This window comes from Cebus imitator, unplaced genomic scaffold, assembly GCF_001604975.1.
Source record: "Cebus imitator isolate Cc_AM_T3 unplaced genomic scaffold, Cebus_imitator-1.0 Scaffold484, whole genome shotgun sequence".
Lineage (NCBI taxonomy): Eukaryota > Metazoa > Chordata > Mammalia > Primates > Cebidae > Cebus > Cebus imitator.
In genome coordinates, this window is record NW_016107799.1 from 498001 (window position 1) to 511802 (window position 13802).

The 13802-nt window shown below is 37.4% G+C and overlaps 1 protein-coding gene across 1 annotated transcript in view; it reads right to left on the bottom strand.

Moving 5' to 3' along the window:
• Positions 1-13802, bottom strand: part of JMJD1C (jumonji domain containing 1C) — a 287926-nt gene that overhangs the window by 250341 nt on the left and 23783 nt on the right. The window lies entirely within an intron of this gene.

Below are 13802 nucleotides of genomic sequence, written 5' to 3' on the forward strand. Positions count from 1 at the left end.
CCTGTAATCCCAGCTACTCCGGAGGCTGAGGCAGGAGAATTGCCTGAACCCGGGAGGCGGAGGTTGCGGTGAGCCGAGATCGCGCCATTGCACTCTAGCCTGGGTAACATGAGTGAAACTCCTAAAAAAAAAAAAAAAAAAAAAAATCAGAAAATAGTCAACGGATGGTATAGACTTTGCCATTCTATACTAACTAGAGGGCAGCTTAGTGAAAAGGTATTCACATGTCCTTTTTTTTTTTAATTGTGGTAAGATGTATAATAAAAAATGTCATTTTAACAATTTTTAAGTACATAATTTAACGGCACTAATTACTTTCACACCCTTATGCAACCATCACCACAGTTTCTAAAACTTTTTTTTGAGGTGAAGTTTTGCTCTTGTCTTCTAGGCTGGGGTGCAATGGCACAGTATCAGCTCACTGCAACCTCTGCCTCCTGGGTTCAAGCAATTCTCCAGCCTCAGCCTCCCAAGTAACTGGGATTACAAACGTGCGCCGCTAATTTTTGTATTTTTAGTAGAAACAGGGTTTCACCACATTGGCCAGGCTGTTCTCAAACTCCTGACCTCAGGTGATCCACCCGCCTCAGCCTCCCAAAGTGCTGGGATTACAGGCATCACCAGGCCCAAAATTTTCCCATCATCCCAAATACGAACTCTGCATCCATTAAGCATTAACTCCTCATTCTCATCTTCCCTCATCCCCTGGTAATCACTAATTTACTGTCTATGAATTTGCCTATTCTAGATATAAGTGAAATCATATATCTATCCTTTTGTGTCTGGCTTACTTCACATAGTACAGTGTTTTTAAGGATTATCCATATTGTATCATGCCTCAGAACTTCACTCCTTTTTAGGCACCAATAATATTCCACTGTATTATATATCTATGTCACTTTATCAGTTCGTCTGTTGCTGGACATTTGGGTTATTTCCGCTTTTTGTCTATTTTGAATAAAGTTACTGGCATACAAATTATCTGTTTGAGTCCATGCTTTCAGTTCTTTTGGATAAATATGTAGAAATGGAACTGCTGAGTCATATGGTAACTGGAATCATGTTTAGCTTTTCGAGGAATTGCCAAACTGTTTTCAACTGTGGCTAAACCATTTTACATTCCCACCATCGATATATGAATGTTCCAATGTCTCTAATTCTCTCCAACACTTGATAATTTTCCAGGTTTTACATTTTTTAAAATTATAGTCACACTAGTAAGTTTGAAGCTCACAGTGGTTTTGATTTACATGTGCATAAAGATACTGAGGATCTTGCCCTATGTTTAATTGCCATTTTTATATCTTTGTAGAAATTTCTATTAAAGTCCTTTTCCCATTTTAAAAGTTGTTGAGTTTCAGAAGTTCTTCATATATTCTGGATATTAAACCATTACCAGACATATGATTATATGTATTTTTTAAGTTTAAAAAAATTGATTTTTAGAGACAAGGTCTTACTGTCAACATTATCACAGTTCACTGTAACCTCCTGGACTGAAGCGATTGAAGGTCTAATCTCCTGCACGTCAGCCTCCTGAGCAGCAGCTGGGATTACATGCACATACCACCATGCCCAACTTTTTTTTTTTTTTTTTTTTTAGGGACAGTGTCTCATGTTGCCCAGGCTGGTCTTGTACTCCAGATCTCAAGTAATACTCCTGCCATGGCCTCCTGAAGTGCTGGGATTACAGGTGTGAGCTACTACACATGGCCTGTATTTTTGAAATGAAGGATAAAATGACACTTCTTCATATAAACTATTGTTTATATGAAAAGATCAGTGTCATTTTAAAGTAGTTTGCTCAATGTCATCTTTAAGTTACGTAAAAACCATTCTTTCTTTTCTCTCTCTCTCTCTCTTTTTTTTTTTTTTTTTTTTTNAGACAGGCTCTCATTCTGTTGCCTGTGCTAAAGTGCAATGGTGCGACTGTGGCTCACTGCAGCCTTGACCTCCTGGGCTCAAACAATCCTCCTACCTTAGACTCCCAAGTAGCTGGGATTACAGGTGTGAGCCACCATTCCTGGCCCAAAGCCCATTATTTTAAATAACCTAGATCTATCATACAGATCTGAACACCATGATAAAAGATACTACAATTTCTAAAGAAAAAAGTATAAATTGCTCAATATAGCAAAAGTAAACTCTCGACACCCAAATTTTCTTTACTTCAAAAAATAAAAGTGATGATATATTTGGGGCATTATAAAACCACATTCAAATCTGCAATGGAACATCAAGAAAACTTTTTCAGAATTGAACACAATCAAAGAGTAAGTTAGAAATCCTTCTGCCACTATTTCTCATGCTAAAACACTCAATCCTTCAGCTTTTAACTGTGGCTGCTCACTGACTAACCAGCTTGAAAATATCTTTCCATAATTTCTATTCTACTATGCATAAACACCCAGAACTATAAAACACAGGCACTAAATACTTAACTGCCATTTCTAATTTTAGAAATTCATCTCATTTTCTGGGCAAAAAATCAAAAGTGGAAAAGATGGGAACCTTGAAGTAGAACATAGGTATAAATACAAATAAAATTTTGAACAACTGCAAATAATATATTTTTTTAAACTGACATGAAACTATTAATACTATATCCTTAAATTATTAAAAAAAAAATTAAAACTAAATTTTGATATAATCAGGCATTCAGGGGAGGCCAGAAAGCCAAAATTTTTAGGTGAATTTTAAAACACAGTATAAAATTCAGTGATAGTTTAGATCTTAGGAGATTAAAAGTCTCTATACAATCTACTAAGAAATAAGGAGGGATGAAATCGCTCCCGTGAATTCTCTAAACCATATCCAAACTGCACATCACATGACAAATAAAATCTTAGTCAAAACTGAAAAGGATGGGCACAGTGGCTCATGTCTGTAATCCCAGGACTTTGGGAGGCCGAGGCAGGCAGATCGCTGGACCCCCAGGAGTTCAAGACCAGCCTGGGCAATGTGGTGAGACCCCCATCCCTACAAAAAATACAAAAATTAGCCAGGTATGGTGGTGCGCAACTGTAGTCCCAGCTACTTGGGAGGTTGAGGTGGGAGATTGCTTAGGCCTAGGAAGAGAAGGTGGCAGTGAACCGAGATTGTACTACTGCACTCCAGACTGGGCAAAAGAGCAACACCCTGTTTCAAAAAACAACCAAGATGAAATAATAATTAAACATTTCATATGACTGATTATTCTGCAAATACATCCTCCTCAACTGAAATACATTCTATGAGAGTGTTCCTGAATTTAGAGATTTCCAAAGGCCAAGGACACAGCCCTAGTGAATGTCAATGTTTACTACATAAGTTAGGAAAAACACATATACAGACGTTAAGTTTAAAAACAAATTTTAAGACATTTTTGTAGCCATTATTTTTCTACACTGTTCTTCTGTATTTTTTTATTTTTCAGTAAGATGTAAAAGGATGTGACACAATGCATTAAGAATTTCTTAGGCCGGGCACGGTAGCTCACGCTGTAAAAAATCCCAGCACTTTGGAGGCTGAGGCAGGTGGATCACCTGAGGTCGAGAGTTTCAGACCAGCCTGACCAACATGGAGAAACCCCATCTCTACTAAAAATACAAAAAATTAGCCAGGCATGGTGGCACATGCCTGTAATCCCAGCTACTTGGGAGGCTGAGGCAGAAGAATTGCTTGAACCCAGGAGGCAGAGGTTGTGGTGAGACAAGACTGTGCCACTGCACTCCAGCCTGGGCAACAAAAGCAAAACTCTGTCTCAATCAAGATTGTAATTCTAGAACTTTGGGAGGCCAAGGCAGAAGACATGCTTGAGGACAGAGGTTTGAGACCAGCTTGGGCAACACAGCAACACTCTCTCTCTCTACAAAAAATTTAAAAATCAGCCAGGTGTGGTGGTGCACACCTGTAGTCCTCACTACTTAGGAGGCTGACAGCAGGATCCCTGGAACCCAGGAGTTCAAGGCTATAGTGAGCCATGAATGCCACTGCACTCAAGCCTGGGCTACAGAGCAAACCTCTATTAAAAAAAAAATTCTTAAACTTAAGAGGATATATTATTATTATGCACTAGATATAAAAAGACAATGAAGTCATTCCCAACATGTATCTTAGCCACAAGGTACTCACTATCCTTACAAAAATCTCATTTCACTAGAAAAAAAATGAAAATGGTGTCTAAAGTTTTCCTTTTCACCACTAGTTTTAGAAAAGTCTTACTGTATCTAACGTAAGATAATATTTTCTACAAAAGAGAAAAAGATAGAAAATTTATAATGTACTTGGCTTCACCTCCATTACTGATTTAGCATAGTTAAAAATATACTATAGTTAAAACTACCCATCAAATGTTTTAATATTCCTTTGCTTCTACTATTGCCTTAAAAAGTACACAGATTTAAAAATAACTTTTAAGACATCATCATTATGTAAGTAATATCAGCCAGACTTACAACAGCATTTGCTATACACAAGTCTTTAAAATATATTAAGACAGTGATCAATTACTTAACCAAGCATCATAGATTTTATGAAGAAACTCAAGAGGAGGAGACTAAAAAAACAAGTCACCTTAAAAACAGGAAAACACTTTTCACAGTAAAGACACTACGTCAATTATTTTTTTAATTAAATTCTCCTTTGCAAATGTATACTTAACTACTAAGAATATTCACTGTAACTCTGATTTCAATAATTACACAATGCCAGTAGTGTAAAGAACATTTTTCTCTAAAGTTAACTATTGACAAAAGATCAATTAACTCAATTTTACAAATTATTTCACAAAGATTACAAAAGATCCATTCATTGTAAAACATCCACTACTCCTTGAAATGTAGGAACAGTATTCAACAGATCAAAGAAACCAACTGAATGTTTCTATAGTTCTGATCCTTAAAATTCCTTTCTTGATGTAGAAGGAATTAAATATGCACAGAAGCAGGGCTTTGCAACAGGTAAGAAACTTTTCAAGGGCTGTAAGCAGAAACATGTACTGGAACAAAACCATTCTTCAGCTGAAGTTATCAGTGATTATGATTATCTCACCAGTTAGACAATGGAAACAAAACATACAAGAAAATTAAGAACAATTTTAAAAAGCAGGGGAAACAAGGAAGGCAAGAAGCTAAAACTCAAAATGCTAACTGTTGAATATCATGTATCTCATCTTTCCCTTATCCTTGACATTTATCTAAGTACTTCTGAAATGCTTCTAATATTCTTATTTAAACGTCAATCTAACAAGAAAAAAAATACTTAGTCAAGGCAAGCCAGGTTATATAGCTATACAAAGAACCAGAAAATCTTTGTGACTTAAAATAAAATTTACTTCTTCAGGCAGTCCATTGCTTACTGACAGGTCTTTCTTAACTCAGGGGGAATAATCACCTCAAAATACTACCTCAGGACGCAAGGACCAAAAAAAAGAAAAAGACAGATTTGAAGATCTCATATTGGAACTTAAATATTGAAGCAATATTAGGATGTACAATTTTCTTTCATGCATCGGTTTTTCTCACAACTCACTTACTGGCCAGAATTAGTCACAGCCCCTAACATGAAGGATGCCAACAAAAACTATTTGGCAATCAGCATTAATGACCAACACAGAGGCATAAAAAGAGTTGCTTTGATACAATGTTACATAGGCTTTCAAATTCAAGGCAAAATTTAAAGCAGCCTTCAAGAAAAACATTGTGAGCCAAGGTTTTTCTTATCCAAAAAAAACATTTGCCAGTTGAGAAAGCAGCACAGTGGCATCTCAGACAAGTGTGAATACTCAGCACAATCAAAGTAAAAAAACCCAAAGCAAAAAGAAGAATCTTTCGTCACTATGCCTCTTAATTATTATAGCCCTCTATTTCTAAAATTAAGAATATTTATGATTTCAGTATCTATAACTGAATGTTTTAACAGCATTTAAATTCACCCACTCAATTTCCTCTCAAGAGACCATCCATTTATATTCAACAAGCCTATTCAGAGTTCCTACTGCAAGCTACTTGCTATCCTAGTCACTGTAAACAGGAAAATAAGCTTTTATCTAAGGACTAAAAATTCTAACCCATTTCTGAATATCCAGATTCAATATTAAGAATAAAAATCATGTTTATTCATGCATTTTTTGTTGTTTGTTTGTTTTTTGTTTTTGAGACACAGTTTTGCTCTTGTTGCCCAGGCTGGAGTGCAATGGCACAATCTCGGCTCACCACAACCTCCACCTCCTGGGTTCAAAAGATTCTCCTGCCTCAGCCTTCAGAGTAGCTGGGATTACAGGCATGTGTCACCATATCTGGCTAATTTTGTATTTTTGGTAGAGATTGGGTTTCTCTACATTGGTCAAGCTGATCTTGAACTCCCAACTTCAGGTGATCTGCCCACCTCGGCTTCCTAAAGTGCTGGGAATAGAAGTGTGAGTCACCGTGCCCAGTCTCATGCACAATTTCTAAAGACCTTTTTTTTTTTAAAGTTGGTATGGTTCCAAGACAACTCAATGGGGGAAAGAAGAGTCTCTTCAATAGTACCAGGACAACTGGATTTTCACATACAAAAAAATAAAGTTGGGACCTTACTTCACACCATATACAAAACTAACTCAAAACAAATCAGAGACCAATATGTAAGACCTAAAACTATGAAACTCTTCGAGGAAAACATATAAGAATATCTTTGTTACATTGAATTGGGCAATGGTTTCTTACATGTGACACCAAAAGCACAAGCAACAAAAGAGAAAATAAATTGGTCTTCATCAAAATCAAGGGAGTGAAAAGACATTATCTGGTAAGGAATTTGTCTAACAACATTACATCTTGGGAACATTATATTAAGTGAAAGAAAGCTAGATGCAAAAGGGCACAGATTATATGATTTCATTTATATGGAATGTCTACAACAGACATATCCATAGAGACAGAGAGTAGATGAGTGGTTTCAAGAAGCTGGAAGTGGCAGGAAGAGGAACAGAAATGACTGCTAATGGATAGCGCGTTTCTTTTAGGGATGTTCTAAAATTTGATAGTGGTCATAGTTGCACAGCTCTGTGGTATACTACAAATCAATGAATTTTATAAGGTTGAATTTTATGTTATGTAAATTATATCTCAATAAAACTATCTAATTTATGTATTTATCTTAAAGACAAGAGCTCACTCACTGGAGAGCAGTGACACGATCACAAGTCACTGCATCCTGGAATTCCTAGGCTCATGAGATCCTCCCACCTCAGCCTCCTGAGCAGCTGGGATTACAAGGTGTGTAACGCCAAGCCGGCTAATTTTTGTTTTGTTTTGTTTTGTTTTGTTTTATTTGGTGAAGTAAAATCCTGGGTTCATGTGATCCTCCCAACTTGCCTCCCAAAGTGTTATGAGTATAGATGTGATCCACTGACCCTGGTAAAACTAATTAAAAAAAAATGTTATGCCTTGATTTTAAAAAAGAATAGTTATGCCTTGATTTAGAAAACATGACAATGGCTCAACACCTATATTAGTCAGATAACGATAAAACCAGTGCAGATGGTGATGAAAAGCAAACAAATTCAGGAATTATAGACTTTATAACCAAGCATATCTACTGACCTGTGAAAGAAAGGAATGACAGAGTATGAACAGTAAAATATTTTAACATATATTGACTTACAAACATTAATCACTTCTCCTGCCTTCAAAACATTTGAAGGGGACAAGAATCATCTCATTCAAAAAGACCAACTTAATTATTGAGGAACTTTAGAGAATAAAAGCTAAGGGAAAAAATAAGATTAATGTACTAAAATATATAAGAATGACTTATTGTATAGTTTATGCTTTCAGAAGGGGCACAGTTATGGAAAATGAGGAGGCCAACCTATGGGAGTAACAGAAGGCTCCAAAAGTACAGTGGTTTCTGAGGTAGGGACTTCAAGTCTTAAATACAGTATCCATCTACCTCTGCTTTCTTACCAAAAGGACATTGATTTTGCTACGGGCAATAATGGACTATCCTAAATCTTTTTTTTTTTTTTTGTTTAAAATTTTGAGACAAGAGTCTCACTCTGTCTCCCAGGCTGGAGTGCAGTGGCGTGATCTTGGCTCACAGCAACCTCTGTCTCCCGGGTTCAACCGATTCTCCTGCCTTCACCTCGAGTATTTGGGATTACAGGCGCATACCACCACACCTGGCTAATTTTTGTATTTTTAGTGGATACGGGGTTTCATCAAGATGGCCAGGCTGGTCTCGAACTCCTGACCTCAAGTCATCCACTTGCCTCAGCCTCCCAAAGTGCCGGGATTACATGTATGAGCCACCGCTCCTGGCCAGGCTATCCTAAAATTTTTAAGGTTCTGGAAGAGAGAGACGATAATACAACATAATTCTGTTAAATAAGATATAATATTTGAGATGATCTGGGATGAGTTTTAGAAAGCTCCCTGACTAGGGGTAAACTAAGGTGATATCGTAACCCAGGGTCCCCAGGTTTTTGGGTAAGCACCATGAAAATGTACTCACTTGTGGCTGAGTGTGGTGGCACATGCCTGTAATTCCAGCCTTTGGGAGGCCGAGGCAAGAGGATCAGGAGGACAAGAGATCGAGACCATCCTGGCCAAAATGGTGAAACCCTGTCTCGAATAAAAATACAAAAATTAGCTGGGCATGGTGGTGCATGCCTGTAGTCCCAGCTACTCAGGAGGCTGAGGCCAGAGAATCGCTTGAACCCAGGAGGCAAACACTGCACTCCAGCCTGGTGAAAGAGTCAGACTCCGTCTCAAAAAAAACAAAAAAAGAAAAGGAAAAAGTACTCACTTGTAACTATTGCACCTTGAGTTCTTGTTTCAAGAAGTTCCAGAAAGAAGCTCAGTCCAGTGGTTGGGTCCTGAGATGGCTAAACTGGAGATGAACTTTTTGCAAACTATCCTCCCTACCATATTAAGATCCCTGCCCAGGAAGGAGCTTATGCGCCATTTCCTACACATCTGATGTATGTAAAAGCCTGATAAATGACTGTGCCTGCACTGCCTTTATTCTACCTCTAATACAATGACTCAGCTAGCTAGCCCAATAAAAGCCAGGTGTTCACTTTTCTTTGGGGAGGCACTCCCTTTGGAAGCATCCCCTGATGTCCTCCTTACTTGGTGCCAGTAATAAAATCCCTGTTAAATCCTGCTTGGTTGTGGTCACTGGACTGTCACCCAACAAATGACTGAACCCACCCACTGTGTGCATAACAATATGAGCCTTCTTGCCCTTTTCTGCTTCTCCTCCCCCCTGTCTGAAGCTGAACTAAGGAAGACAACAACAGCATCAGCTATATTTTAACTATGAGGAAAAGACCAAGAGAACAGCCCTGTCTTCAACAGCCCTGGCATCCTTAAATGATCACATCAACTCTGGAATGTCTACTTCAAGACGTAGAAGGAAAACCTTATCTATTTTGTTAAACCACTGTTATTTGGCATTGAGGAAAAAACAGCATGAGACAAAAACTTGAAAAGATCAGATACAAGTTGATAATAACAAAAACACAGAGACCTAGAACAGCCATAAAAAGCATACATTATTATGTTTATTTTACAGAACTTTGAGATTACACCTAAAAACAGAAATTCATAGACTGCTTACCTAAGATGACAACCACAATGCTATGAACATACCTTAAGCTAACTTTCAAGACAATTCTAAGACTAATTGAATGTTTTCTTCACACAGGAGATCTCAGTAAAGATGATGCTTTCATTTACTGTCCTGAGCTCTTTACTGTCAACCTACCGTAGGTTATAAACACAATAAAAATAATCTGTTTTCCTATATACATGGATCTCAAACAAGGGTTTTATTCATTTAGATATCAGGAATTTGAGATATAGCAGCGATGGCTTAGCTTCAACATCAGGAATAACTAATAATTCAATTATGTCATTCACAAATCATGATGGTAGTATTCATATCTTATCAATAATGACAAATCTCAAACTCAAACTCTACTGGGCAAGAAACAATATACTCTTTCTTTTCTTTACTTTTCTATATTTTGAGACAGAGTCTCACTTTGATGCTCAGACTGGAGTGCAAGGGTGTGATCATGGCTCACTGCAATCTCGACCTCTGGCACTCAAGTGATCCTCCCACCTCAGTCTCTCAAGTAGCTGACACTACATGCATGTACCACCACACTCAGCTAATTAACTATTTTTTTGTACGGATGGGGTCCCAATATGTTGCCCAGGCTGGTGTTGAATTCCTAGCCTCAAGCAATCCTCCCACCTCATTCTCCCAAAGTGCTAGGATTATGGGTGTGAGCCATTGCACCTAGCCAATGTAAATTAAATGAGTTCCAAAAAAGGGAAAATTGAGGTAACAATCTAGAGAGCGTATGCTCTGAATAAAGTAGGAATCTTTTCAGCTCCAGCTAAATGCTGAAATGCAAACAAAATGTTATTACAGTAAAAACTTCTCAAGAGAAATCCAAAATCCAGTTTTTATGTTTCATGTCACAAAATTTAAACTGTCATATAAACCATCAAAACACTTCCATAAGCCAGTATTTTGCAGCTTTGGGGCTAACATCTATTGGGTACCCAATACATACATTTAATTAAAATTTTAATAACAAAAATCTAAAGTTTAATAAGCAGATTTCTGTTTTCAGTGAGATGAATTAGCAGAGTTGGCATTTATGTTTCTGCCTGGAACAACAAAAAACCTGGAAAAACAAATGAAACAAAAATTTTTAAGATGCAACATGTTAACAAAGGGCAATGGACTAGGAAATGGGAAACATGTTACATAAGCTTTGTGATCATACCAGTACTAACTAAGAGTGTTTACAAACTATCATGCAAAGAAGGGGGAAATCACATGGGACTCAGGAACCTTTGTAAGTCAAGATAAGGCTAGAAAGAAGCCCAGGGAGGCTAAGACTCTGGAGTTCTCAAGACACAATACAGAGAGGAATAAGCTACTGATAGAAAAATATTTCCAGAGGAGCAATGAGATAAAGATTGACCAACCAGGGCCAGGCACAGTGGTTTGCACCAGTAACCTTAGCACTCTGGGAGGCCACGGTGGAAGGATCACTTAAGCCCAGGACTTCAAGAGCAGCCTGGGCAACAAAGTCAGAGCCCGTCTATTTAAAAAAAAAAAAAAAGACTGACCAAGCCTATGTGCTTTTAAGAGACTACACAAAGGTGGATGAAACAAATTCAAAGGATCAGAGGGTGAAATTCCCTAAGTTCACCTGAGCTTGGAATAGTTCCTGTTCCCAACATTTGGAGTGATTAACTTCATAATTTACAGGGCATTGAAAATGCAAGAATTTGTAATGGACAAAAAAATTGCCCTAGACTAAAATCTGCTCTAAAATGCCCTCCTCACAACACTTCCTCATACCAATAGCATAGCTTTAGAACACCAATTAAAATCTCACATTGTCTATGAAATATGTTTTGTCTCTACTGAACAACGCATTCAAGTATTTGCATTTGGAATAAATCATTTCCTGACCTGTAATCTTCTCATATAAATTACCTTTTATCATTCAGCTGAGGTTGTAACTTGCATTCCTTTACTACAGCAGTGCCTTACAGATCAACTTGCTGTTTTCTGTATACATGCCATTATATAACACACTGCTATTTGAGTGAGGTTCACTGTCATTCCACAAACTCAACAAAGTCTCCTGCTTGAACAATTGCTAGTTTTGGCTTATTTTTTCTGGAAAAGAAACGGTTTTACTTTTACTTTTAATAGACTGAATAATTGAAAATTAAGAGGGAATGACTGGATAAATCAGTAAGTAGAACAGAGACAAAATTTGTATTTAATTTGGAAAGATTATAGTAAACACAGATTATAACAACAAATAGTTCAAGAAATGGAAAACGAAAAACTGGGAGAAGAAATTTCTAATTTCTAAGGATTAATATGTGTTTCTAAGTTTTAGAATAGTCTAATGGCTCACAATGTCCTACGTGGTGACTCGAATACGAGTTGAAAATGACTTAAGAGTGTGCCAATGCCAGGCACGGGTTCACATCTGTAATCTCAGCACTTTGGGAGGCCGAGGCGCATGGATCGCTTGAGGTCAGGAGTTTGAGACCAGTCTGGCCAACACGGTAAAACACCGTCTCTACTAAAAATAGAAAAATTAGCTGGCGTGGTGGCAGGCACCTGTAATCCCAGCTACTCTGGAGGCTGAGATGTGAGAACTGCTTGAACTCAGGAGACAGAGGTTGCAGTGAGCCAAGATCATGCCACTGCACTCCAGCCTGCGCAATGGAGCAAGACTCTGTCTCAAACAAACAAACGAAAAAAGAGTGTGGCAAAATACTTGAGTACTCTAAATAAATACTCAATATGGTGGAAAGGTTAGATTCTATATTCAAAGGCAAAACCCTGAGATATTTTTACCTTATAGTTTATATCAACAACAGTGCTTTGGAAGGCATTAATATCCATAAAAAAGTAAAAAGAAGCAATCTCAATATGCAATATGTAATCATAGGCCTTGAGAGAGTATTATATATGGAGGAGGGAGGTGTTAAAGCGTATTAAAAATGCCTATTTAAGTAGTAGCCAAATTCAACACAAGCAAGTTTCTGTTCTTTTTCACAAACTGCAAATTTCTGTAAGCTAACCATAAATATTCAGCAGAGTACAACTGGAACAACAATTATTTAATTACCTTATGTTAATAGAACAGTTTCACAGGTACCACGCTGAGATAAACAATGACTCCAGCTCTTAACTTCTCCAAGGTAAAAATCATTCTTAAAATCACAAATCTAATTTTTCTGAAGCTACTTACTAGATCTCTTGTGGTAGTGGTGTGGCCTTTTCCTCTACCATGATTTCAGACTTATATCCTTTCATCCCTAAAAATCAGTACTTTGAAATTTGAACAGCAGATTATACTAACCTACTATCCTCAACCAGTCATCCACCACACTCACTCATAACCTAACATGTTATTCATCATTTCATTCAATATTATTTCTGTCCTAGTTTCTGTTCAATTATCATTTCTGGTGATTTCAGTATCCACAGTAACGAATGTTTTAATTATTCAATATCTCATTTCTTTGATTTCCCCTTGTTCAATAATTTTGTTCAGACCCTATCTCAACCACTGATTTACCAGGGCATACTCTAGACCAGAGGATCTTTAACTTTACTCAGCAATATGAACCTATGAACCATCTTTTCAGAAATAAGAAACCCTGTCTTAGACCCCTATCTTGGCCCCAAACAGCAATCCCTCAAAAATCTCAATTTCAAGCATCTTTCTCTCTCTCACACCCCCACCTTCTATTTTCCCATTTAATATTCAAGTTCCCCTGGATTCAAGATTCACTGATCTCAACACAGTTTCATTGTTATTAATTTCTTATTTTCTCACTTTTTTGCTCACCAAATGTAAAATCCTAGGTCTATCATTAGAATAATTCATTTGCCCTTCTCTGAATGTATCTTAGTTTTCCAGCCAAACCTCAATCATCAATAAATCTAACTCTCTGCCTACTTCATTTCTGTATCTAATCGATCAGCTGAACATAGCTGGAGATGAGTGGCTGTAGGGAAATGAATGATGAATTCCTCAAAGATTAACGATGTCAGTTAAAAAATCATGACCATGTTAAGTCAGTTTTTGCTGTACATAACTTATTTCATTCAATCTCTACTCTCCTAGATGACTATTTCACAACTTCTCAAATCCTAATACCATCAGCTGCTACTTCACTAAAAAGCAGAACCAAGTCACTCAAACCAGGAGGCGGAGGTTGCAGTGAGCCGAGACCGCACCACTATGCTCTAGCCTAGCGACAGAGCAAGCCATCATC